This window comes from Mus pahari, chromosome 10 (genome assembly GCF_900095145.1).
Source record: "Mus pahari chromosome 10, PAHARI_EIJ_v1.1, whole genome shotgun sequence".
NCBI classification, from domain to species: domain Eukaryota; kingdom Metazoa; phylum Chordata; class Mammalia; order Rodentia; family Muridae; genus Mus; species Mus pahari.
The window spans coordinates 38,767,367-38,793,426 of NC_034599.1; the positions used below are offsets into that span (position 1 = coordinate 38,767,367).

General features: G+C 51.9%; 1 pseudogene; it reads left to right on the plus strand.

Annotated features, from left to right (window-relative positions):
* Nucleotides 1-22,422: 22,422 nt before the first annotated feature.
* LOC110328684 lies at nt 22,423-23,331 on the plus strand (annotated as a pseudogene).
* Nucleotides 23,332-26,060: the final 2,729 nt, after the last annotated feature.

A 26,060-nucleotide genomic window follows, 5' to 3' on the forward strand; every position in this document is an offset into this window, starting at 1 on the left:
AGAGGAAGGGCTGACAGACGTGGTCAGGGAACCAGGAGATGAAGTTTGGTGGCAGCTGAGTTGTGCAGTAACTCACAGGGTGGGGGCTTTAACATTGTTTTTGCCATAGGATTCTGTTTTGTGTATTTTGCCCAGAAATTAAATTTGGATCAAAGAGTAAGGGTGCAATTCTGTCTGACGTAGAAAGGAAGAAGCGAGCCCTGGCCTCTTCCGAGTGCTCTTTACTTTCCAGTCACGTGCCTCCTCTGGCATCTAGGCCAGCCTTGGGGCCCTCAGAAACCAAGTTTGTAAATTATCCATCTTGCATAAACAACGCTGGCCCTGGAGCTGAGGTCATGGCTCTGCTTGCTGTGTAACATCAAGCTGGTCACTCTCCCTGTCTGGGCTTAGGCAGTCTTACCTCTTGGTTCCCTTATGTCTCTCCTGGATATGACATTCTAGTTTGAGGGCAGGCATAAAGCGCGTGGACCAGGTACACCTTCACAGCTATGTGAGGAGCCATGAGGTCAAGGGGGGCCCCAGACGCTCTGACACGTGTGGTCAAGCATGTGGCCGTACATCCCTGGCTCTGCACATCACACATACCTATGGAACATAGTCTTGGTGTGCAAATTTTGAATGAGAGAAGACAGAGAGTGAAGTGTAGTTCTAGGGACTGACTCAAAGAGCATCCCCTCTCTGGTAACTTCTGGTGGTCTCTCCCCACATTCATCTCGTCTTTTACTCCTGCCTCTTCTAAGTTTTGTTTTGAGACAGGGTCTTAGGTCTCTCCTGTTGGCTTCAAGCATGCTGTGTCATAATTCTGGTGTCATCTCCTCACTGAGAGCCCGACAAGCTGGGGGGGACTGGCATCCAACTCTGGAGTTGGCATCTGCTCACACCCAAGCCTGCCAATGCCTGCCTGACCCTTCACGGACCACTGGGTTTTTTTGTCCCTTGGAATTCCCTGGGGCCAGCAAGGTAGAGTGCACTCTGTTTGTGCAGCAGGGCAAAGAGAGAGAAGTGACTTATCCACAGCCAAACGGCTAAGCCTTAGCAGAGTATCACCAGGGCCAGCCCTTTCCCAGGTAGGACTGCTGGGCTCAGGGACCTGGCCTCGCATGGTTCAGCACCAGAGAACAGGAGAGGCACAGACCACCTTTCTGAAGCTGGTGCTGTGTACCCAGGCTCCAGGTTAGCAAAGACAGCTGTCCAATGAGGCAGCCAGTGTAGGAACGACAAGCCCTTCTGCTTCTGCCCAGGCACAGCTCAGGTAGTCACCCAGGACAAGGTATTGGGCCCTAGTAAGCAGGCCAGAAATAAACAAGAGTCTCCACTTCGGTGGACAAAGCAAGATCTAGATCTACCTAACATGGAGACCTACAGTCAGCTCCCAGATGGGTAGGCACAAGGCCTAGAGTGGAGGGACAGAGATCCAGAGTCCTAGGCAGAAGGTAACAGGGTGAAGACATTGGCTGATATGACACAGCAAAGGGATGGGGTGTGCATTAGGAATTTACTGTAGGCAAAAGGACCAGAAAGCAAGAGGTGGTGATATCCCCTGGGCCCTTGTCTAGCCGGCCTTCTAGATGATGCAGAGGGAGGTCCCTCTGCCCAAGAGGCAGCTAGGCAAACTCTGGCTCTCCCCTGAGAGGATGCTCTTTGGCATCTCCTACTCTTCCTCCTCCTCTCAGCCATTCATCTATGCATGCAGTGGGGTTCTCACCAGTGGAGTTAATAATCTCTCTCATCTTGGCAACTCCTCACACCCTCCCCCACCCACCCACCCACCTCCCAGTTTGGGGTAGGGAAGAAAGGCTGGCGACTCATGTGGTGTTGATTAGAGTATCGATCCCGCCTGCAGCCCTCACAGACACCCCGCCTGAGCATCCATCAGTGACAGATGGGAGACTGGAGACTGGCCTCCTGTGAGGCCCAAGGGCTCAGCTGCTTTCCAAGGCGGGAGCAGCAACAGGGTCCCAGTCAGCCCTAGCGGACCCTGGGTTGTCTGACGTGCTAACTTCAAGTTCTCTTCACCCTTTCCATCCCTCCATCTTTTCTCCTCTCGAGTCAGAGCTGGACATTCAATCTGGTCCCCTTCCTCATTATTGTAAACAACACCAATAAGCTAGGGCACCACACAGCAACCGTATGCGGCTCACATTAACAACTTAATTTTCAACACCCAGAAACTGAGGCTCCCCAAGGTCAGGCAAGGCCAGGCGGATGACCAGAGCTATGGCCACATTAACGTGTCACTGTCCCACCAATCACCCAGCTCCCTAGAATAGCAGTGACATGAATTGAACCACTTGGTACGAGGAATACATTGTCTCACTGACAATGTGTATTTGTCTTGGGGTGTGGAGGTTTGTTATTCTCCTCTCCCAGATGACGACACCAAAACGTGTCTGCAAGTAGCGTGGGCATGCAGCACCATGCGGGGGCTCTAGATGTCCTCTGTGGGACTCCAGACTCAGTTTCTTGTATCTGCTCCACAGCTTCCGTTTCACCCACATGCTTGCTCTCCTCTCCCCTTATCCAGCCCCACAAATCCCCCAGAGAGAATTAGTATTGCTACCCCCATTTTACAGATGGGGAAACTGAGGTGTAGATGAGCATGTGACTGAACATGATAGAATCAGCACATATCAGCTAAAGCTCTTCGGCCTCTCCTTGGGCTTGAACACCAACTCCCCTCTGCCCGACAGGGCATATTTCCACAGACTCACTTCCTCTCTAGAAGAAGACGACAGCTGTTCTGTTCTGCCTTGCAGAGCTTCACTCCAAGCCTTCTTCCTGCCTGGAACTTCCCTTTCCCTCTGCCATACTTCTTCCTTCCCTACCTGCAGGACCCATTCCAGAACACTCCCCCAGGAAGCAAGCCCACCCGCTGTGTCAACTGGGAGGGGGGAATTGCCTGTCTCTCCTCAGCTCAGGTCTCTTCTTCTTCTTTTTCCTCCTCCTCCTCCTCCTCCTCCTCCTCCTCTTCTTCTTCTTCTTCTTCTTCTTCTTCTTCTTCTTCTTCTTCTTCTTCTTCTTCTTCTTCTTCTTCTTCTCCCTTTTCCTCCTCCTCCTCCTCCTCTCCTTCTCCTTCTTCTGCCTCAGTTTCTCTTCCTGTCCTACCTGGCACTCACCTCAGGCTCTGACCCAGCAGATCTGGGCTAACTTGCAGTCCCAACTCCTCCCGCCTTTACCCCCAGGAGGCAGGCAGGAAGGCCAGCCCGGATATCTAGACTTGAGCGCTTGAGTTAGCACCCAGGGTGGTGTTGGGCCCAGGAAGCAGCTTTGATTGCGAATTGATCTGTTGTTCACTGAGCTGGTTACCAAGAAGAGAGAAGCAACTTGTCAATACTGCATTACTCACCAGGATCCAGAGCCTCTTCCTTAGGCAACAGAAGGGAGACAGAGAAGGTAGAAGAGGGGGAAAACGAACTTTTCAGGGTTCCTGGGAGATGCCAGGGGCATGGGGCTCATCTTAGCCTCTGCTTCCTGGTTCTGGACCCAGTCTCCTCTTCCTTTCATAGAACTAATCTGGAGCTGAGCATGGGATGCAGGATCCAAAGCATCTAACTTCTTGTAAGCATGCTTCTATTGGCCTAGGAGTTGCATGGTTTAACATGGATAAACGGTCGACATGTTACCTGTACCAGGCTGGTTTCAGGGCATGTGTGCATGACATGAGGGTCCTGGGGGTTGATGAAGAAGACCCTGCCTGACTTGCCTGTTCGGAAGCCCCTTCAAGATATGGCCTTTGGTGGCAGGATGCTAAGTAGTAGAGTCTTGGCAGGTGTCCTGAGCCCAGTACTCAAAGGGCCTTTGAGGGTCTTCCCTTCCTATCCCAACACCGCACCAAGCTGGATGGAGAAAGTGTATCAGTCACTGTTGCCTGTGACCCAAGGCTCTAACCCAAAGCTCATCTCTCTCTCTTTCTCTTTGGCATCTCTCTCTCCAACACCCTTGGGCTTCAAGCCAGGCCAGCCTCCCCCGTGCCTGGCCACACGACCCTTAGTGACGTGTGGCCCAGCAGTGGTTCACCAAATCACAAGTAGCCAAGTGACAGGGCTCAGGGGGCACAGTGTCATTGTCAGAACGGACCTGGTGGAGTGTCCCCGCTGATTTATGATTGCCTCCTCCTCGCTTTTAGGGCAACCTGGAGTCTGAAGTTGGCTTCCCTGAAGAGGGTGAGCTCTGAAAGCAGCTCGGTTTCACTGAAGTAACACAATGGAAACACAGCCTCCTCAGCTAAGAGAGCTGAAGCCCAGGCAGGTTCTCACCTCACCCGTGAGGAGGGACTCCCCTGTCCCCTGTCCCCTGTCCCCTGTCCCCTGAGACCTTGCAGCTCTAGGCGACTGCAGTGTTCTCTTCCTTTCACTATCACTCACTTTCCACATCCACACTGCCTTAACAGACCATTACTGGTGAGCCAAGTGTGAAGGCAAGAGCTGCCCCAGGCCATGCACCCCAAGATGCTTGTACTAGAAAGGCCACTGCCCTCTGTGTGTTGTGACCAGAGTGTGCCAGACATAGTGCTGGGAGATCAGGTGTGAGAGCGCCCAGCCAAGGACTCCTCAAGTGTTCATTAATATATATATATATATATATATATATATATATATATATATATATATATATATCGCCTGATAGAAGAGGAAAGGTTTATTTTGGTTCATGGTTTCTGAGAGTTGTATCCTATTGCCGCAGGCAGAGGTGGCAGAGTAGCTCATGTCACTGCAGCAGGAGCATGTGGCAGAGGCTGCTTATATCGATTCATGCCAGGGAGCAGAAGAGGCAGACAAAAACCGGGCGCCAGGCTGAAACTTCCAAAGGCCAGCCCCAAGGGACCTTCTGCCTGCAGCTAGGTCCCACTTCCAAAGAGGCCCACAAAAAGTACTGCCAGCCAAGGACCAATCCTTCAAGATACAAGCTCATGGGGGAACATTTCAAATTCAAAACACAGCCCCTTGTCACCAGGGGGAGAGTCAGGAAGGGGTTGCTGGAGGGCCTTCTGGGACTACCAGTGAAGAGTGACTTCCAGAAGAGGGGACACCCTGCCTTGAGCTGAGCCTTGGTGATGAGGGGCTGGGCAGGCAGGGGGACACACCCAGCAGCTACGAGAGAAGAGGACACTCTGGACCAAAGCCACTGTTACTGCAAAGTCTCATAGGAGGATGAATCACAGAGAGTCACTCTTAAGTTCTATCACTGAATTTAACCAACAGCCACTAAGCATCTATCACATGCCTGCTAGGGGCAGCAGCCATGGGCCTGGGAGAGCCAGACAGACTTATTTATAGTCCCTCTGCCCCAGGGAACATCAGACAAACACCCGACAGACACCAACACCCAACAGATAGGGCGGAAGGAGACAGGCATGGGGGAAGGCAGCTTTGATGGGGTAAGGTAAGGGGTCAGGAAAGCTGTGGAGACAGAGTGTGGCTCACTCTGATCCACAGGAGGAACCTGGGACTGAAAGATGTCCCAGGACCATTAGGGAATACCAAGCAGGACAAAATCCCAGCATGCCGAGTCCATGGGCCTGTATCCAAATAGTTGGATGCCATTGGGTACACAAAGGCTGTCAGCCTCTGGGGATGACAGTGTTACACAAACAGGTTTGTGAAGAAGTGGCTAAGAAAGGAATCGCCTGTGCATGTTTTAGCTGAGCAGAGATGAAACCAGTCACAATCAGTATGAGGTCTGAAGAAAGGAAGAGGTTATGGGAGCCTGAGAAGAGGCTGCCATACAAGACACTCACTTCTGGTTAAAGGATGTTCAAACCTAAGGCCATCAGAGAGAGGGACACTTGATTCAGACTCCAGCTTTTCCTCTAATCTTTCCATCTCCCCCTGGGCCTTGCACATGGGAAGAACCTGGTGGGATCCTAGAGGGCAGAGTCTGGATATTTTATGCCTTGCAGATTAGATTAGCATCCTGTGGGCAGAAAGGAGAAGGGTGGCTGATGCCACTTGTCCCCTGTCACCCCTGATGATGAGATCCTCCCCCTGAAAGTGGGCCATCTAATCAGCCCAGAAGCTTCGCAGACTTCTTAAAAGATCAAGTGAGAGAGCAGAGGCAGAAGGCTTTGTACAAAAATAATTGGTGCTCCTGGTCATGGACCTACTAGGCATTCTTCAGCACCAGTGCTTTTTGAATTCATAACAGATCGTTTTGCACATGAGGGAACTCTAGCTCAGAGGGGTCAAGACATCAATATCTGTGCTAGTTAACTCCTTGTTTCCAAGAGACAGAAACCCAAGTCACACTGACTTGAGCAAGAAAGCCATGGGCTGGCATAGACTACAGCTTCAATGCTTTGGGCACGGCTGTATCCAGGTGATTCAGGCACAGCTGTATCCAGGTCCTTGCTTTCAGCCTTTGTGTTGTGTTGGCTTTATTCTCAGAACGTCTTATCCAAGGTGACAAAGCAGCTTTAATAAACATATGCCACCTTAGCTTGACCAAGAGAAAGAAAGTCCCTTCCCCAAATCCTCAACAAATATCCCTAAATCTGGCTTCCTTATCTCTAGACCAATCCTTATGGTGAGGTCATTGGTCTGGCCAGGGTCAAGTGTCCCCTGCCTTGGGGCCAAGAGGCAGACCACTGAAAGAAGGCTATGACAGGGTGACCAAGGGATGGCTGAGAGCTGACTACCTGAAGTGGAGAGGGTGGATAGAAATGGAGAGACAACTGGGCATGGTGTCCACAAGCGGCAACCTGTTTGGTCTGAACTTATGTGTGAGGTTTGTTTGTACCTCTCTGGGCCTCCTTCTTCCCCTTCTCCTCCCCCCTCCTCCTCCTTCCCTTGGTTCTCCCCCCTCCTCCTCCTCTTCCTCTTCTCCCGTTTTCTTTTCCCCTTCCCCCGTTTTCTTTTCCCCTTCCTTCTGTCTTCCTCTTCCCTCCTTTCTTCTTGTTCTAACTTCTCTGTTGGCCATTTGAAAAGCTTGGTGGCCCCACTAGGATGGCCTTGTTTCTGGGTTCCCCTTGTGCAAGGGGCTGCAGGCCTGCAACAAGAGCCAGACTCAAGGCCTCTGAGTGCAAGAGCTGAGGACAAAATGAGCCACCGACAACACACCAAGCCCTTCAACTCCACATCCTCCCTGACCTGCCCGCTCCCTGATAAACGTCTAACACCCGTGAAGAGCCAGCTTTGGAGTCTTCTCTTGCTTTCTTGCAATGGCTTTCTCATCTCCTCAGGAAGGGAGGATGCCATTCCTGACCCCAGAAGAACACATGTAGAGCACATGTATGTGTATATGTGCACATACACAAAGTGATGTGTAGTCGAAGACCCTAAGTCTCTAAAGTTCTGACAGTCCCATCAGGAGACTGCAGACAGCTCTCAAAGCTCTAAGCTCCAGGCCCTGCTTCTTCCTCCTTATTTACCACTCTTCTGAGCACAGCTACGCTCTAAAGAGAGGATGGGGAACAGAATTTAGTGTGAAGGCACGTCAGGCTCCAAGAGGAGAGAATTTAGAAGAGAGGGGGAAAAGGCAGGGTATAGGGAGAGGGAGAGGAGATGGGGTGGGCAGAGAGGGATGCAGGAGAGGAGATGGGGTGGGTAGAGAGATGCAGGTGACTGCTGAAATGAGGAGAAGGGGAGAGGGAGACAGACAAGTTCAGAAACAGGCGGGAGAGATGCAAATCCAGTGCCAGCCATGCCAGAGTTGGAGCAGAAACTTCCCATGAAGCAAGGCAGATGATAAGGATGGAGAAACCCTTGGATCTGGGGGGTCTCAGGAGGAACAGGGTCACAGAGGATGTTGGTGATGGGCATATCTTGCCCTGTGTTAGGGAGATGACACTGCCCAGCCTTTCTGCTGCTCCACCTTCCCTAGAGGCCCAAGTTCTAGCATAGACACATACATGGACACAACAGGGCGCTGGCCTTCCGTGCTGCTCTCCCACTGCTGGCTGGCAGGCTGCATGGTTTGCTGGCCACTGCGGGACCTTCTTCCAAAGCACCCAGCATACAAGAGTCACCTTGAGATGTTTCGAGCCTCAAGTCAGATGTGGACCAGGGACTGGTACCAGTGTTAGAGCCAAAATCTATTACAACACCTAAGGCACAGAGCCTCAAGTCCTTGCTGGAATTCCAGACTTTAGCTTCTCACCTTTGTGCAGAAGTGGCGCATAGAAGGCATATATGAACCTTCTGTGGAGCGTCCCCACTGCAGTCTGATGACCCCAGAGAGAAGAAGCTGCCCCCCATGGAGGCTTATCTAGGGTCACTGAGACTGCCTGATTTACAGATGCTATTCATAAAGTGCCCTATTCTCCTCCTACACACACACACACACACACACACACACACACACACATGCACACACTCACACACCAATTGTTATCTCAAAGGCACCTTGGCATCTCATCACCCCATCCCCAGCCTGCTGGCTGATAGACACCCGAAGCCCTCAGGAGTCAGAGCCTACAGGACCCCATTGCTTCAGGCCCCCAGTGCCTACATCTCTCTACCTCTGAGCCAGCTGTCAGTTCTGCAGCCATGAAGGCTGAAGGTGGCTGGACTTTCACAGTCAGTATCCTGGGGACGGAGGGGACTAGATGGTCAGTATTAAATACCAAGGGATCCCCTAGAAGCTGGGAAGACAGAGATGGACAGAGAGCCTCTGGGATCTCCAGGATGAAGCCAGGAAGAAGTGTCTACAGTGTGCTCCACTGTGTGGCTCCCCACTGAGGTAGGCTGGCTGACTTGCTCCTCTGCTCTCTATGCCGCTGGAACCCAGTGACTCTTGCAGCAGGAGCATGGATATAAGACAATCCTGTAGACATGCCAAACCTGCTTTCCTGGACTAGATGCCTGTGTCTGCATGAAGGAACACACTAACCCATGCCTGCCCCATAGATGCTCTGGCACACCACCCCACAACCCTACTGAAGCAAACATATTCCCACGCATTCTTGATTCTCTGTCACAGTGCCCACTTCAAATGCAGGCACCATACTCCCCCTGCCATGCCCTCTCTCTACATGACCAGCCTGCGGTCACACTCAGACACCTACACGTACTCCCAGGCTCCTGAGGCAGCTAAGGCCCGGCTGATGAGCACTCATGTCTCTCACTCAGGGCAAATCTATACCTGAACTTCTCCAGTTACACACCCACACTGACAACCCCTCTAAACCTCTGCAGACATTCCAAGCTCCCAGCCCGTGACTCATTCCACCAAACACATCAAGCTCCCATGTGAGCTCGCTGTGTTTTCTTAAGATTCATTCACACAGCCTTTGAAGAGCTATTTCGTCAGAGGTAGCTCAGAAGAGAGTTTGCCTATCCTTCACAAAGCCCTGGGTTGAATCTCCAATACCCCATAAAACCAGGCACCGTGGTGCGCATCTATAATCCCAGTCAGCACTTGGGAGATGCAGACAGGAGGATCAAGGAGTGACATAGCAAGTTCCAGGCCAGTCTGGGCTATATGAGACCCTGGCTCAAACAACAGCAACAACAACAAAAACCTGTTATTTATTTTCTTCTCACAACAGTCTGGGAAGGAGGCCCTGTGGCTGTAAGCACTTGCTGTGGGGAGGGTAGTGTTCCAAAGGGCTGGTCCTTCTGTAGGTCAAATTCTGCATGTAACCAACCTATACTTCCATCCTGGACTATCTGATTCTAAATATTCTGCCTTTCACCATGGCTGGGAACTGCCGGTGCCAGCTAGACCATGTGTTCCTCCAAGCAGAGGGAGCCTGCACTGGACAGAATTCAGTTCTCACTCATCTGAACATCTGTGCCAGTGAGCCCCTGAACCCATCCAACTCATTCTACCCTGCTCTCCCCAAACCTCCTCTCTTCCCACATCTGGACCCAGGATACTCAGGAAACCTCTGCCAGGACCTCAAGGATGCTCACCGAAAAGTCTCTGGGTCATCCAAAGACCGGGTGAGCCTCCTTAGGAATCCCCAGCCTCCTCCTCAGCACACCAAGGCTGCCTGACCGTTACAGAGGCCCCTTGGCTTCCACCCTCTCCTTCCGCTGAAAGCGTTTCGGGGCTCCGTGCGCTGTTTGGTAAATAAATCGAGGGCAGCAGGAATAATATACCTGTCAAACAGCAGCCAGCTTCCAATTTCCGCTGTCAGGCCTGCCTGGCTGTGCCACATCGAGCCTCCTGACACGCTGCCACAAGCAATATGCTCCGAGGCCCCTGCAGATGGGAGGGGTGGGCCACTGCTGGGACATTTCTCCCCCATCCCCTCTCGCTCCTGCATCCTAACCATCTGGGTGCTGCAGGGTAGATACAAAGATGAACTTCCCAATGAGCAGCCTGGAAGGAAACGCCTGGTCAGGACTTGGCGCTCCTGGAAAAGGCAGAATGGCCATTGAGCTGCCTTGGTGGACAAGACGGGCATTGGCCGAGGGGGGTATGGGGATGGGTACTCAAAGGTGGTTAGAAAAGGATCATAGGGCTGTCATTTGCACCCCTGGCTGGCTGGGCTTGTCCTTCCTTGTACAGGGTTAGCCAAGCCCACTGACCTGGAGGTGCCACCACTCAGGCAGCAAGCAGGACAGCTCTGCGGAGATCCTCACTCTGGCTTAACCCAGACTCTGCTGCTCAGACCATCTGTCTACCCTCAGAACAGGGCTGGGGGTGTCTTCCCTTTCAGGAGCCTCTGTTTTCCCCCCTCCCCCTCCCCTGACGCTCCCCCTCCCCAGCCTCCACCCTTACCATCCCTCAGGCACATACAGCTGTTCTCACTTCGCATTCTTCACAGCTTAAGGGGGGGGGGTTCACCTAGGAACCTCCCAAGCCCTCAGGAAACACACCCCTTCAGCCCCCCCCCCCGCACCCAACTGACGTTCTCACGGCATCTGCTGACTTCTGCACACTCATTCCACCGGTGACAAGTATAACCCCCACCACCACCTCTACCCCCTCCCAGCCAGAAAAAGGGATGAAACACTGCTGAACCTGGGCACAGGGACTGGAGAAGGAAAGCAGAGGTCTCAAGCAGACAGCTTTCGGAAGACAGCCCCTGTCCCTGGGTCTGAGATTCTAACAAAGAGTGAAGCTGGGCCCTCTGCGCTACTCCATGATAAAGGGTGCTATGAGGAATGAACGTCAGCTCAGCCTCCTTAGGAGGGAGTTGTGTTGGCAATTGAAGGGGGAAAGAACCTGCTCCAAGCCAGAGTTTGGCTCTCCAATGAACAAGACCCCCAGCAGTGCCATGAAACAGCCCCACCCTCTCCTGAACTCCTCTTAGGCCACTCCTGCCCTTTCTTCCAGCACTGCCCACATCTGTCCTGTAGAAAGATGTCCATCCATGTTCCAGCTCCTGGGCTGAGCTCAGGAAGAAGGGAGACTGAGCTCCTCCAATTGGACTTCCCAGCGATATAGAGGCGGAAACTGAGGCCGACGCGGACCCAAACCACAGCGAGCAGTCCTTAGCAGAGCGTGGGTCCTTGCTGTACCTCAGTTTCCTTCTCCGCACAGTGAGACCAGAATGCCTAGCTGTGCCATGGGGTCAGTAGAAGGCGCCCCTGTGAGCACAGGGTTCTCTTCCCCCTTGATCCTGCTGGAGCCAGGCATAACAATTCATACCTTTGATAGTGTGTCTGAATGAAGGAATTCCAAGCGCTTTAGTCGCTGTTCATTGAGCTTTGGCTTTTAAGATCAGATCTGAGCTATCAGGAAACCCAGGTTTCCTGGGAGCCTGGCATAAGATAATATTCACCCCTCCATGCCTTGACCCTGTGCTGTAGAAGCCGGGGAGGGGAGGGCGCTTCTCTTCAAGAAACTGGAAATGGTGGGCCAGGCCTTAGCCACCTTGGCACCATGTTCAACTGCTCAAGGGCAGACAGAGCAGTGGGAATCAAGTATATGTGTTTCCATGTCACATAGAAGGACCAAAATAAACACACACTTAGCACCAGAAGCCAAAGTAGGGAGGGCCTCCTCAGACTCCTGCTACACTGCTGCAGTTTGTCCTGGATATGAGGCTGGCTAACTTCCTGTCCCACACCAGGATTCCAGCCAAGCCCAGCATATTGCTGCCTGGGGTCCTTCAGCACCCTGAGGGACAGACCGCCCCTGGCTGTGGTATAGGGGATTTAGATGGACTCCAAAGGTAGATCTCCTGTCTTCTCCACTTCTTGCCCAAAGCCTACAGGGGGGTTTACGTGCTACCACATAGAGGACAGACATTTGCATTCGTATGTGGTGGCTCATGAGCGTCACACCAAGTGTTTGCAAACTGTTTCTTCTGCCCACCACCACACCCATAGCCATATATAGTCATCCTCCCCAGAACCAGAAGCTGGTCAAAGGTGCCCTGTAGTGAGTGGGGCAAGAACCTGCATCATTGGGGAATATATGCATTACATGGAGGGTGGGTTTCTATGCATCGTTCCCTCCCATTTGGTTGAGGCCTATGAAAACTGGCAAGGAAACTGGATCAGGCAGAAACCCGCAAGCATGACTTCAACATGCACCCCTGAGCTTCCCAAGGGAAGGAACCTCCCTATCACACCCAGAGGCCCACCCCAGGGCTTCTGTCACAGCTGCTCACGTGTACCCGCAAGGCCAAGAATGAGGAGGCACCTGATTGTGCCAGCCTGAAAATGAAGCCGGCAGGCTTGCGGTTAAACAAAGATGACCTCGTAGTGGCCAGGTTGGAGCAACACTCCTTGGCCACTCCTGTGACACAGAAAGTGCCATCTCCTCCCAGAAGCCTTCACGTGTCCTCTAGCCCCCCTCTCACTGAGGTAGCTGTAGCACTGCATGTGGCTGCAGGGTCCAATAGGAAGGAACTGTTTCCTCCAGTGTTCAAAGGCATCTTGCACCTAAAGTGAAGGCACAAGTCTGGATTTATATATGCACTTACACACATACATACATGCACACACACACATGAAGATGCAAGTGTAGATTTATATGTGCACTTACACACACATGAAGACACAAGTGTGGACTTAGATGTGCACATACATACATACAGACACACACACACACACACACACACACACAGAGGGGCGGGGGCGGGGCCGGGCGGGGTGAGGGGGAGAGCCTATCTCTACCTTCAGATCTTCGCTTCACACACATCCTCATTTTGTTGTTCCATCAGCATTACTGACTCAGGGTGTGTGTGTGTGTGTGTGTGTGTGTGTGTGTGTGTGTGTGTGTGTGTGTGTGATAGCCTAAAGGGTGATGGTGTGACCTCAGCCATGCCCTGGTGACCCGACAGCAGGACTGTGCATAGTAAGAAGCACAGGTGAGGTCATAGATCTAGGTCAAACTTGCCCACGTGATGCCTGCCAGGGGGTGGGAGGAGTCCCCCCTGATCCCTCTGCCTACCTGCCTTCAGGCTACTAGCCAGATAGACCAGGACAATGGCCCAGGCAAGTATCCAGCAGCTATTTCCAGGGCTGTCCCTTCACAAAGTATTTAGAAGTGACACACAGGACAGGGACAGGTTCCAGCTGCAGAGGACACGGGGTTTTCCAACATGTCCAGTCACCTCAGATAATGTCATCTAGAATTTAGGGCAAGGCAGGAGAAGCCCAGGCTGAGACATGCCCAGGAGGGTAACAATCCACATACCAGCTTGGGTTTCGCTTCCACAAGAGGGCTCCTCATTTTGCACACTTGTGTGTCCACAATTCCAGAAGGGCAACAGTTGCCCCCAGCCCCATAAAGTAGCAGTGGAGCCACTAGGAGTGAGTTTGGGTGTGTCTCAAAAGTGACTTACGATGGCACATGCCTGTGTACACAAAGCCAGGGCTACTGGATGTGAGCCATGTGGATCCCTCAGCAAATCAGCGCTGTGCCCTATCAGCCTGAGATGCCTACCCAGGCTGTGAGACAATATTGCTGCATGCCTTCAGTTGGCATATACACTGCACCCACGTGCATCCAGACCGGAGGCCATTCGTCTAGGACTTCTCAACCTGAGCTTTTTGAGCAGGGAGCGAGTCACATCTCAATGGCATCTATGACTTCAAAAGGGCTAAAAGGGTTTGGTCTTTATTACAGGTACATCTTGCAGCTGGGGTATAAGACAGGCATTTCAGGGTCTGTTGTGGACCCTTGGCCCTGGATTCTGAGAAAGGCCTCTGTCTCTTTGCCTGGAGTGATGGAGTATTTCTCCATTCACCTACACTCCCCTCTGAGGGTTGGGAGACCCCTCCCCAGTCTTGAGTGAGGGACGGCAGAGGGCAGAGAAGCTCCCCACTACACTTACAACATGCCAGCCTCCTGGCACCAGGTGGGGGACAGGATGTGGGTCTGTGCCCCTCGGCACACCCGCGACTGGGCCTCCCTGCCTGCCTGCCTGCTTGCCTGCCTGCCTTCCAGAGTGATGAGTTTATCTGCACAGGACAGAGAGGTGCGTTTGACGGCTACGATGACTGGAGCTGAACTCCTCTGTAAGCAGGTTCCCGGGGGAAGGGATGGGAGAGATGCTATCAGCCTTGTCAGTCAGTCAGGAAATGAGTCTTCCTGCTCGCCCCTCCCCCCACCTTGCTCTTCACCGCGGCCCTGATCTCACCTGGCCACCCAGAAACCAACACGGGGAGCGGTAAACATCCCACAGGCACTGGGCAGGCACCCAGGGGACACACGGGGATGAGAAATAACTCACCCAACCAGCCCCCATGAAAAAGGAAGAAAAAAAAAATGTCCAGCAAGCAAGCAATGCTCTCTGCCCTATGCCAAGTTGAGCGGGTCTCAAAAAACCTGTGATATGTCAGCCATTTGAGGATGAAGAATGCATCTAGGCTGGGAGGGACGCATCTGGGCCATCTCTGGAGATGCCCCTGGGGACTGTCTCCAAGAGCCACACCACGCCCTCCCATATGGACGGCCAGGGTTAAGACTGACTGCTCCTTCCTTGAGGCCTACTTTCCCTTCTATCCCTGTTCAGGCAGCCACAGGTAGGGTCACACTCAGTAGTTTGGGGTTCTTGGCTCCTCTTCTGAATAAAGAAAATAGGAGCCACCAACCAAAGATCACATGTGGTGGGACTCACGGCTCTAGCTGCATTTGCAGCAGAGGACGGCCTGGTTGGATATCAATGGGAGGAGAGTCCTTTGGTCCTGTGAAGGCTCTATGCCCCAGTGTACGGGAATTCCAGGACCAGGAAGCAGGAGTGGGTGGGTTGGTGAGCAGGGGGAAGGGGAGGGGATAAGGGGAGGGGGTTTTCGGAGGGAGACCGGGAAAGGGGATAACATTTGAAATGTAAATAAAGAAAATATCGACTAAAATAGAAAGAGAGAGAGAGAGAGAGAGAGAGAGAGAGAGAGAGAGAGAGAAAATAAGGCCTGGGTGCAAGCAGAGCTAGAGACTAAAGCCAACAGACTGGCATAGATGGTGATCTCGGTGGTAAAACGGAAGCGGGACTGAGCTGGTGTCCGCACGTCCGTGACTGCGGTTGTGGCAGGTGGGGCTTGGCAGAGGTGAATGTCACAGGATACAAGAGCTGAGAAGCCTGCCACAACCGGCGGCAATGGCACCCTGAGAACCATCAGCTGCCCTCACACAGCTTCGACTCTGTCCTGACTCCTGACTCCTGCATGCGCCAGTTGGGGACCTTGGCTCCTCTTCCCTCCCTAGGCCATTCACGAAGAGGATGCGGGGCTTGGTGCTTCTCCAGACACAGATGGCTCCCCCTCCAGGGAATCCTCATCTGGCAGGTGAGAGCGGGGCTCTTTAGGGTCCTTCAGGACATGAGTCTTAGCAAGGCTCCCCCTTTGTGACCCCATCACCTCCCCAAGTCTTGTCGCCAAGTACCTCACTCTTCTGGTTAGGATGTCAATGTTAACGGTGGTGGGGCACAGACGCTCAGCCCACAGCAAAGTCTCAGAAGCCAGCCACATGTCACCACCCCAGAAAGGCTCTGGGCTTCCCCTCACCCAACCATGACTCATTTCGGACTGCTCTAGCAAGAATTGGTGCCAGAGAGACCAAGTCAGGCACTGGCCCAGGAAGCCAGGCCCAACTACAGTAAGAAATGTGTTGGCAGTCCCAAGCAGGCCTCCCGACTTCCTTGAAGATGTTCTCAGGGTCTCCCTGCTATATGGAAAGGAACAAAGCCCCCAGCCTGCCCTGGAAGGGGCTGCCAAGGACATCAGGGCAGAGCCATGCTAGCAGCCAACCATTTGCACAGGCTAAAAGCCTGTCAGGAGGCAAGACACACACTGCCTGGGGTCCCCCTGCCTCTCTCTACCCGCAGTGACCAGGCAGCCCCTGGTCTCAGTCTGGATCGCACAGGTGACTTTTGAGCTCTGTTTTAGAATGGTACTCTGTTTTAATGAAGGTGATTGTGTTTTTCCTCTGGCCAAAGCAATGGCCACAAAGTAGTTAGCAGTAACAAAATGTCATTCTGTAAAGCTCTTGAGCCAGAAATCCCAAACCCAGGTGTCAGAAGGGTTGGCCGTCTTCCTCCAAGCCCACTGGAGAGTCCTCCCTCTAAACCCTCCTTCCTGGAATTCCAGACACTCCTGGGTCCGTACAGCCTAGAGCTCCAACCCAGCTCTGCCAGGCCTTCCCCGGCCTTCTGTGCGCCCTCCGAAAGGCACTTGTAATTGAATTGAGATTCTTCCCTGGTAATCTGGGATGACTTCATCGCAAGATCCCTGTGTTAAACATGCCTACAAAGAGTTTTTTCTGGTTTTGTTTGTTTGTTTGTTTGTTTTGTTTTGAGACTAGTCCTGGCTGACCTTGAATTCACAGAGATCTGCTTGACATTGTCTCCTCTCCCAACTGCTGGCATTAACTGAGTCTATCTCACATCCAGCCTTTTTTTGTTCTATAAAAAAAAAAAGTGTGGAGTATGGGAATATGTGTGTATGTGTGTGTGTGTGTGTGTGTGTGTGAGAGAGAGAGAGAGAGAGAGAGAGAGAGAGAGAATGAGTGTGTGTGTGTGTGTGTGTGTGTGTGTGTGTGTGTGTGTGTGTGTGTGTGTTTGTGTTTATGTGGAAGTCAGAGGACAACCTACAGGAGCCTGGGTTCTCTCTTTCCACCATGTGTTGTCCTGGGACTTGAACTCTCGTTGACAGGGTTGGTGGTAAGTGCCTTTACCACTGCTCCATCTCCCCTGCCACGCGAAGACCCCCATTACAAATCAAGATATGCTCCTGTTTGTTTGTTTGTTTGTCTGAAGACAGATTATCACTATGTAGCCCTGGACAGTCTGGGATGAAAGGTGTGTGCCACTGTGTCCTATGTATATATACATGTATGCCCCTATGTTCAGAGTGTGAACTTAACTTGGGGGGGATGGACTATTCAAGCCCACTGCGATATACTTTATTTTCCAAACCCTACTACCATAATGTATAACCTGCTGAGGAGTATGAATTTAGAGCGGGAATCAAAGGTCACACTCTCCCCCCCCCCAGGCTCCATCCCCTCCCCTCTCTCCTCACCTCAGGGTTTCTCCAAGGAAGCACTAGACATGCAGGCGTCCTCTGCCACCACCATTGCTCCTTCCGTCCTAGCTGGAAGGTGGCCTTGTTCTTCCCATGGACTCCCATGTGTTCCTGAAGAACCAGGTCAAGCTCTGCCACCTATCAGATCCTCGGACAGCAGAGGTGTAGTGGCTACGGAGGCCTCCGGCATAAGAGCTTGGCTAGAAATACCAAGGGCCGCTAGGAGGTGACCAGCAGCCCAGTGGGCAGGGGAAATGAAGAGGCTTAGACTGATAAGAGATGTGCAAGAAACCAAAGCCCCTCTCCTCAGAGATACGGATACACAACAGTCCAGCTTGTCACCTCCAAGCCTAAGGTATGTGTATGTTCAAGTGGTGGCTCATTTGCACCAGCCAGACCCCTACTTGATGAAGAGAGAAACGGTACTGTACGCAAAGGATTGTCTGGGGGCCTCAGTAAAATAAATGCTATAAAAATAAAATGTTGTTAAAAAATAAGCCAGACGTACTGACACACACCATTGATCCCAGCGCTTGGAAGGTAAAGATTATTCTTCAGTTAAATCTTAAGTTTGAAGCCGGTCTGAGCTACCTGAGACCCTGTCTCCAAAGATGAAACAAGCAAATAGACACGCAGCAACAACAACGGACAGTAACAGTCTGGGAACAACTGACAAACTGCCTGTCCCTTGTCCCTTGCCTCCAGATACACAGAAAGGGTGGCAGAAAAGAGACAAGCAGAGCCTGGCCACTCAGTGTGATGGCCTCCTGAGAAGGTGGATTGAACCTGAGGAAGGTGCAGGGCAGCAAGTGTCAGGGTCAGGAACAAGGGACAGGCAGTGTCAGATAACTGCTCCTCCAGAACAGAGGCCACGACTTCTCGATGTCAGCTTGGCTCCCTTCCCCCAGCAGCTAGTGTATCAAGGCAGGGCCCCCTTTTTTCTCTGCTCTGCTCTTGTCTTGGTGACTATCACTGAACCTGACATACAGTAGAAGATTTGGGCAAAGCCCAATGGCAGAGGCCAGGCAGGAAAGGAGCTGAGGCACTTGCCCAGAAGATGCTAACTAATTGAGCTGATTAATTAAGCCAATTACGGAAGCTTCCCGGGAGGGATGGGAACAGGCCTGACTCCTGGGGACCAGGTGCGGAACCGTAAGAATGGCTGATAGAAAGATCTAGCCTGAACTCTGTACCCCAACCCCTGCCAGTCTGCACAGGTTTTAGGTGGAGGACTGGACGCCTTCTGCCACAAGAACCTGGCAACTTTGGTCTTTTGAGCTGTCCAGATGGGCGGTGGTAGGCTGGAGAAAGGGTGGGTACCCAGGACAGCTCCGGAAGAGATGCGCTGAGCAAGTGAATGACTAGGTGAAGGGATGAATTACCTTGCCCGACACGCCCTCGGCTAATTTTGGAGTGTGAATGGAAGTGTGAGCGAATTCAGTTCATGAATCACAGCGGAGTGCTGAGGGTGTGCTGGAGCAGAGCACAGAGAGCCTTCCCACTCCTCCTCTCCACTGGTCTCCACAACCATGAGGCAGGCCCCACTGCTACTGTGGCTTTGTCTCCTTGACAGTCTCCACGTGGCTGATGCGTGAGCGAAGGAGTCTCGGCATTGAAATAGAGTCCTCCGTGCTGCAGAAGCTCTCGTGGAGCCCAGCGGGAGGTGTGCACGGGCCTGGGGAGTCAGAGACCGCGAACCTGAATGTGAGTTCGAAGGAGAGAATTAGGTTAAGGACACCTGAGACCTGAGTGCTTGGGAACTGTCTTTTCACACAACACACAAACACACATGAGGCAGGAGCCCCAGGAGTATGCCCCTTCATGGATGTGTGCCTCTGAAAACAGGGGTCCTTCCCTGGTACCCTGCTTTGACTTGGAAACAGTCTCTGGCAGCACCATGCCCAGCTGAGAGCAGGGGCCCCTCCAAGGCCTCCTCTCCACACCCAGAGCCCTACCTTAAAGCTTTCTCAGGCTCCCCCCCCACCTGTGCTGTCTCCACCCACGGACCAGAGAGTTGGCTTTTAAAAGAGGCAAATCTAATTGCCAGCCAGTTCTGCCTTGTTTTGTTTCAGTGAATGGTTAAAAGTCTCTTTATTTGAATGAGAGAGGCTATACTCAAATTAAGGCTAAAACGAGCTCTCTCCCAGAATCAGTTTTATCAACATATAATTTACATAAAACAAGATACATTTATGTTAAATGTATAGATAGCTTTTTTTTTTTTTTTACTATTTTTGTTTTTGTTCTTGTTTGAGACAGGGTCTTATAATGTAGCCCAAGCTGATTCCCCTGGGGGTCCGACCTCAATTCTTCAAGCTTGTCTAGCAAGCAAGCACTTTAGCAACTGAGCTAGCAGACCCCCAACTCCCACACACCCACAGCCCACCCCCTGGCCAGCACAGTTCTTGAGACAGGTCCTCACTCTAGCCTAGGCAGGCCTAGAACTCACTCTGTAACCCAGTCTGGTCTTCAAAGTCCTGTCAGTCCTTCTGCCCCAGCCTCCCGAGTGTTGGGATTACATGTGTGAGCCTGGCTTTCCATCCCACTAACAGGCATTGACGCCCGGGGCCTTCTGCAAGACAGGATCTCACTAAGTTGCTGTGTCAGCTGTTCTTCTCACTTTCATTGATGTGATCAAAGACCTGACAAGAAGCAGGTGAAGGGCAGAAAGGTCCCTTTGACTCCGTCTGAGGGTACGTGGTCTACTGTGGCAGGGAAGTTCTGGTGGAGGATGGCTGTGGAAGAGTTGGAGTGCGTGCCAGATGGGCACATCTTAGAAGACCAGAAGGTGGAGGAAAGAGACAGGCAATACTCTCCTGGCTTTCTCCTTATTCCCTTTTTATTCAGTCAAGGTGTTGGCCCCCTCAGCCCTAACACCCACATTCAGGGTGGTTCTTCCCTCCTCAGCTAAACCTCTTTAGAAACATTTTTACAGACATGCCCCGGAGCTGTGTCCCCTAGGTGATTCTAAATCCCGTCACAGTGACAATAAAGATCAAACATCACAATTGCTCAGGTTGGCCCTGAGACTTCTCTGTCTCTGCCAGGGCTACTCATTCCCCTGCCTCAGCCTCTCTAGTAGCTGCGATTATAGGTCAGGCTACTTTCTTGCTTATAACACACACTTGGTGTTAATTGAATCCTGGATTATATGGTTTTACGTGTAATGTTCTTCTCTCCTGCTTGACCACAAGCTGTCTACAGGAGTCATGCCCCTGTCTGTACCTGGCACTGTTTCTGACAGAGGAGCTACTTGGTGGATGGTTCAGGAGACTGCGCAAAGATGTGGCTGAGACCCAGGGAAGCCCAAGGCTTAAACAGAAAAACCTGGGCAGCCAGACTCAATAGCGATCCTACCCAGATCCAGAGAGGGAGGGAACAGAGCAGGCAGAAAAGAAAATGACTCATCTACAGAGACACATAGCAAAGAAGAAGGAAACTGCCATTCAGCAACTTCTCCACCTTCCCTCGTGTGGGGGAGTGAATGTTCCAGCTCCGGGTGAGCTGGGGTGGTGATGAACACCCAGAGCTGCAGGGTACTTTAACAGACCTGGAGCAGCCACCGGGGAGCTCTCAACCCAGAGAGGCATTCTCCAGCTCCAGGCATTCAGAGCTCCCCCACTGCCTCTACCTTGTCCCCGAGTCCCCCCACAGCAGCTTTCTCCACCCCACCTCAGAGACTGTGAGCGATCTGTGAAAAGCAAGACAACCTTACTTCTCAAGACAGAGGGCAGGGTGACCCAGGTCATGGGACGTATCCCACAGCACAGTGACAGGACCAGAGGCAGGAGCACCAAGACCTGAACTAAGCTTAACTGGAGGAGATCCTCAGAAACCCCTCTCAAGCATGAAGTCAGGGACTGGGGAATGGGTGGGGAGAGGTAGAACTCTCGCCTAGCATGCACAAGACCCTGGGTTCTGTCCCCAGTGCCCCATAGGCTGGGTATGGCAATCCCAGCACTCAGGGGGCAGAAGCAGAAGGATCAGGAATTCAAGGTTATCCTTAGCCACGGAAGGAATCTGAGGCCAGCCGGGGCTACATGCATGAACCCTTTGTCTCCAGACGCTCCAGGACTCTGCCCCTCTGAGCTGCCCCAGACTCCCAGTTGCAGGGGGGTGGGTAGAGAGAAAACTGGGGCCAGGAGCCAGGACTTTGTCCTGCCTGTCACCCTCTCTGTGACTCCTCAGGGATGAGTCGCCATAGCCCAAACCCAGCCTCCAAGGATGACAAAGTAAGCAGGTGGGAGAAACAGGGTTCTGACTGAGCACGGTCGGTCCTGGGCTCCTAATCCTAAAGCAGGGGAGACAGAACCACTCACATCTCCACAGAGCTCGCCAGGATTAAATGAGATGACAGATGTAGCATCCTGACTCACAGTTAGTATTCAAACGATGGCAGCTCCTGTCACTAAGGAACCTTCCATTTCTGAAGAGTGTGCGTTTAACCTTCCCACTTGTGGAGTACCTGTGGTTTATGAAACACTTGCCTGTTTACTTCCTCATTTGCTCCTTACACAACTGTGTGTGTTGTATGTTTGCACATTTGTGTATGTGTGTGTATGTATGTATGTATGTATGTATGTATATATGTATGTGGAGGCCAGAGTCACATCAAGTGCCTGCCTCAACTGCATTCCACCTTATTTTTTTCTATTATCTTTTCTGTTGTTTTTTTTTCTATTATTTTATGTTTATCTGTGTTTTGCCTTCAGTCCAAGGGTATTCAAAGGTTTTATGGAAGCCTCAAGAAGAGAGACAGCCCCTCCACCCCCCACCCCCACCCCCCCATCACCGGCTGGAGAGATGGCTCAGCTGTTAAGAGCACTGACTGCTCTTCTGAAGGTCCTGAGTTCAAATCCCAGCAACCACATGGTGGCTCACAACCATCTGTAATGAGATCTGACACCGTCTTCTGGTTGTGTCTGAAGACAGCTACAGTGTACTTATTTATAATAATAAATAAATCGGTGGTGCAGGCGGCAGGCAGAGCTGGTCACTTTGTGCTGGGGCTCCGCGCGGCCTGCAGTCCTGAGCCTGCTACAGGCTCTGTCCGCCCGCCATGGAGCCTGTCGACTGCCCAGCCGCGCCCCACCCCACTGCCATCTGTGAGGGCTGGTTCTGAGAGATCTGCAGCCTGTGGCCCAGCCAGGACCTGTCACTGCAAGTGGAGCAGCTGCTGCACCACCAGCGCTCGCGGTACCAAGACCTCCTTGTCTTCCGCAGTAAAACCTACGGCAACGTGCTGGTTCTGGGTGGTGTGTGTCATCCAGTGTCCTGAGAGAGACAAGTTCTCCTACCAGGAGATGATCGCCAACCTGCCGCTCTGCAGCCACCCCAACCGGCGGAAGGTGCTGATCATCGGGGATGAAGATGGGGACGTCCTACGGGAAGTGGTGAAGCACCCCTCTGTGGAGTCTATGGTCCAGTGCGAGATCGATGAGTTTGTCATTGAAGCCTCTAAGAAGTTCCTGCCTGGCATGGCTGTTGGCTTCTCCAGCTCAAATCTGACTCTGCATGTGGGCGATGGCTTTGAGTTCATGAAGCAGAACCAAGATGCCTTCGACGTCATCATCACTGACTCCTCGGACCCCATGGGTCCTGCTGAGAGCCTCTTCAAGGAGTTCTATCACCAGCTCATGAAGACAGCGCTCAAGGAAGATGGCATCCTCTGCTGCCAGGGCGAGTGCCAGTGGCTGCACCGGGACCTCATCAAGGAGATGAGGCACTTCTGCAGATCTCTCTTCCCTGTGGTGGGCTACGCCTACTGTACCATTCCCACCTATCCCAGTGGCCAGATCAGCTCCATGCTGTGTAGCAAAAACCTGAACGCCAACTTCCGGGAGCCCGTGCAGCACTGACGCAGGCCCAGGTGGAGCAGATGCCACTGAAATGCTATAACTCGGACATGCACCGCACAGCCTTTGTACTACCTGAGTTCACTCGGAAAGCCCTGAATGACATAAGCTGAATCCAGGTGCCACTGTAACACCACCCTAGACCTCAATCAGATTAGACCAAGGATCTTCCAAGTTGTCTGGGGACCACCAGTCCTGATCCAGACTCCCAGATGACTCTTGCCCACCAACCAAGTGTTGCAGGCCCCACAATGCTGCCTGGTCTGCTCTGGGCCTGGCCTGCCCTGCTGTGTGGACTCAGTCTCTGTCTGTCTATCTCTGTGGTGTTCAGCGCCTATACCAGCTCTGTACAGCACCGCCTATGACCTGTGATCCAACAAATTCATGTGTATTTATAATAAAAAAAGTAATAATAAATCTTTTTGGCCTGAACAAGCAGAGTTGACCAGAGCAAGCAGAGGTCCTAAATTCAAATCCCAAAAATCAGATGAAGGCTCACAACCATCTGTACAACTACAGTGTACTCATATACATAAAATAAATAAATAAATCTTTGAAAAAATTAAAATTAGAAGAAGAAGAGGAAAAGGAGAAGGAAGAGGAGGAGGAAGAGGAGAAACCCACCTCTCCCAATTGAACACAGTGGTTTGGGATGAACGTGGCCAGAGATCTTCAGCTGGTACATAAACCTGGGGCTATAATGGCCCTGGGGCTAGGAAAAAGAGTTTTCCTACAGAGAAGGCAAGGAGATAGCTCCCAGGGCCAGAGGGCTGGAGGCCTTTTGATGGGTAAGCAGTAATGTGGCTTCTCTAGGTTTGGTTAAAATGTCCCCCATAGACCCATAGATTAGAAGACTTGGCTAGTGGCATTATTTAAAAGGATTAGAAGGCATGGCCTTGTTGGAGTGGGTGTGGCCTTGTTAGAGGAAGTGTGTCACTAGGAGGTGGGCTTTGAGGTTTCCAAAGGTCATTCCAGGCCCAGTGTCTCTCTCTTCCTGCTGCCTGTGGATCCAAAAGCAGAGCTCTCAGTTAGTTCTCCAGCATCATGCTTGCCTGCACGCTGCCATGCTTCCTGCCATGACAATAAAGGACTAAGCCTCTGAAACTGTAAGCGAGCCCCAACTGGGTGATTTTTTTTTTTTTAACCAAGAGTTGCTGTGGCCATGGTGTCTCTTCACAGCAATAGACCACCAACTAAGTCACTTAGGGAGGGGTCCTCTTAAAGTAGATGAGTGGGTGCAGACCAAAGAGTTGCCATGGCCATCACCATGTAACAAGCTATCCCAAAGTCACTGGGTTTGACATGGAGAAATTCACTATCTCATGGTTTGTAGAAGTCACAAGGCTGGGAGAGGAAATTGGCTGTGTAATTCTGGCTCAAGTCCTCTCTTGAGGTTACAGTCAAGACGTTGCCAGGGCTACCGGCATCTAAAGGCTAGCCACAGACAAGAAGGCACTCCAAGTGACGCACTCTTGAGGATGTAGACAGGAAGCCTCCATTTCTCAATGTATGGCTGCCGATGTGATGTCACAGCAGGGCACCTGAAGAGCCACGAGAGACCCACACTGCATGAAACCCAGCCTCACATGTCACATGCCATCTCTCCTGCCTTATTTTCATGTGTTCAAAGTAAGTCTCTGGCACCTTCATGACCTTGTACAAACTCACAATCAGTCCACACACATATGCATAGTTGAAAAATTTTTTTAAAAAAATTTTCGAAGTCCAGCCTGAACTCAAAGGAGAACTAACCTCCACTAAAAAGATTAAGCACCATCAAGGGGTAGAATGAGCAGGGCACAGAGCCTAAAGACCTACAGGCAAGGTCCAACTCGCTGGGGGCCCTCCCACCCTAGAGGAGGTCTTATCACACAAGGCAGGGTCCCCGACTCCTGCCCCCATCACAGAACAATTCAGGTATCCTAATCTGGGGACTTGGGGCCTCCAGAGACATAATAAATAAGATGGAAGGAAGAGAAAGCTGGTGCCAAGACAGGGTGGAGGGGCCCTGGATCAACCTGAGTATGGAGAAGGGAAGAGCTGGGCACATATACCCCAGCCCAATGTTAGTCTCCCTACCAGTGAGGGGCTGGAGTCACAGGGCTTCCATATATACCCAGCATGGGTTCCAGGAGCTGGTCAGTAGTCGGGGTCTGGATAGGGGTAATGCTGTGCTCTGAATGTTTGTTTCCTAAGAACTCATGCTGACATGGGATGATTTTTGTAAAAGGATTAATGTGGTGGGGTGGCTTAAGAAGTAATTAAGGAGCTAGGGATGTTGTACTGTTGATAAACTGCTTGTCCTAGCATACAGGAAGTTTTGGGTTCAATCCCAACATCACATAAAACAAGGCAGGAGGGATGGGGCTCACTGGTTAAGAGTCCTGGCTACTCTTATACAAGATCTGGATTCAATTCCCAGTACCCATGTGACAGCTCACAGCTATCTGTGACTCCAGACCCAGGGGATCAGATGCCCTCTTCTGACCTCAGGTGATAGCAGGCACACATGTGGTGTACAGACATACATGCAGGCAAAACTCTAACACACACTACATAATAAAATAAGTTTGTTTGTTTTTTTTTTAAAGATAGGGCAGGGTGGCCCATGCCTGTAATCTCAGCACTAGGGAGGGAGATTGGAAGCAGGAGGAGCAGAATTCAAGATTATCCTTGGCCTAGGACAATTGGGCCCAAAGTGTCCCCTGTCCCAGCGGGAGAGAGTTAACCAGATCCCTTTTCTTAGAAGTTCACCATTCTGGGGAGCTGGAGAGATGGTTCAGCGGTTAAGAGCATTGACTGCTCTTCTGAAGGTCCTGAGTTCAAATCCCAGAAACCACAC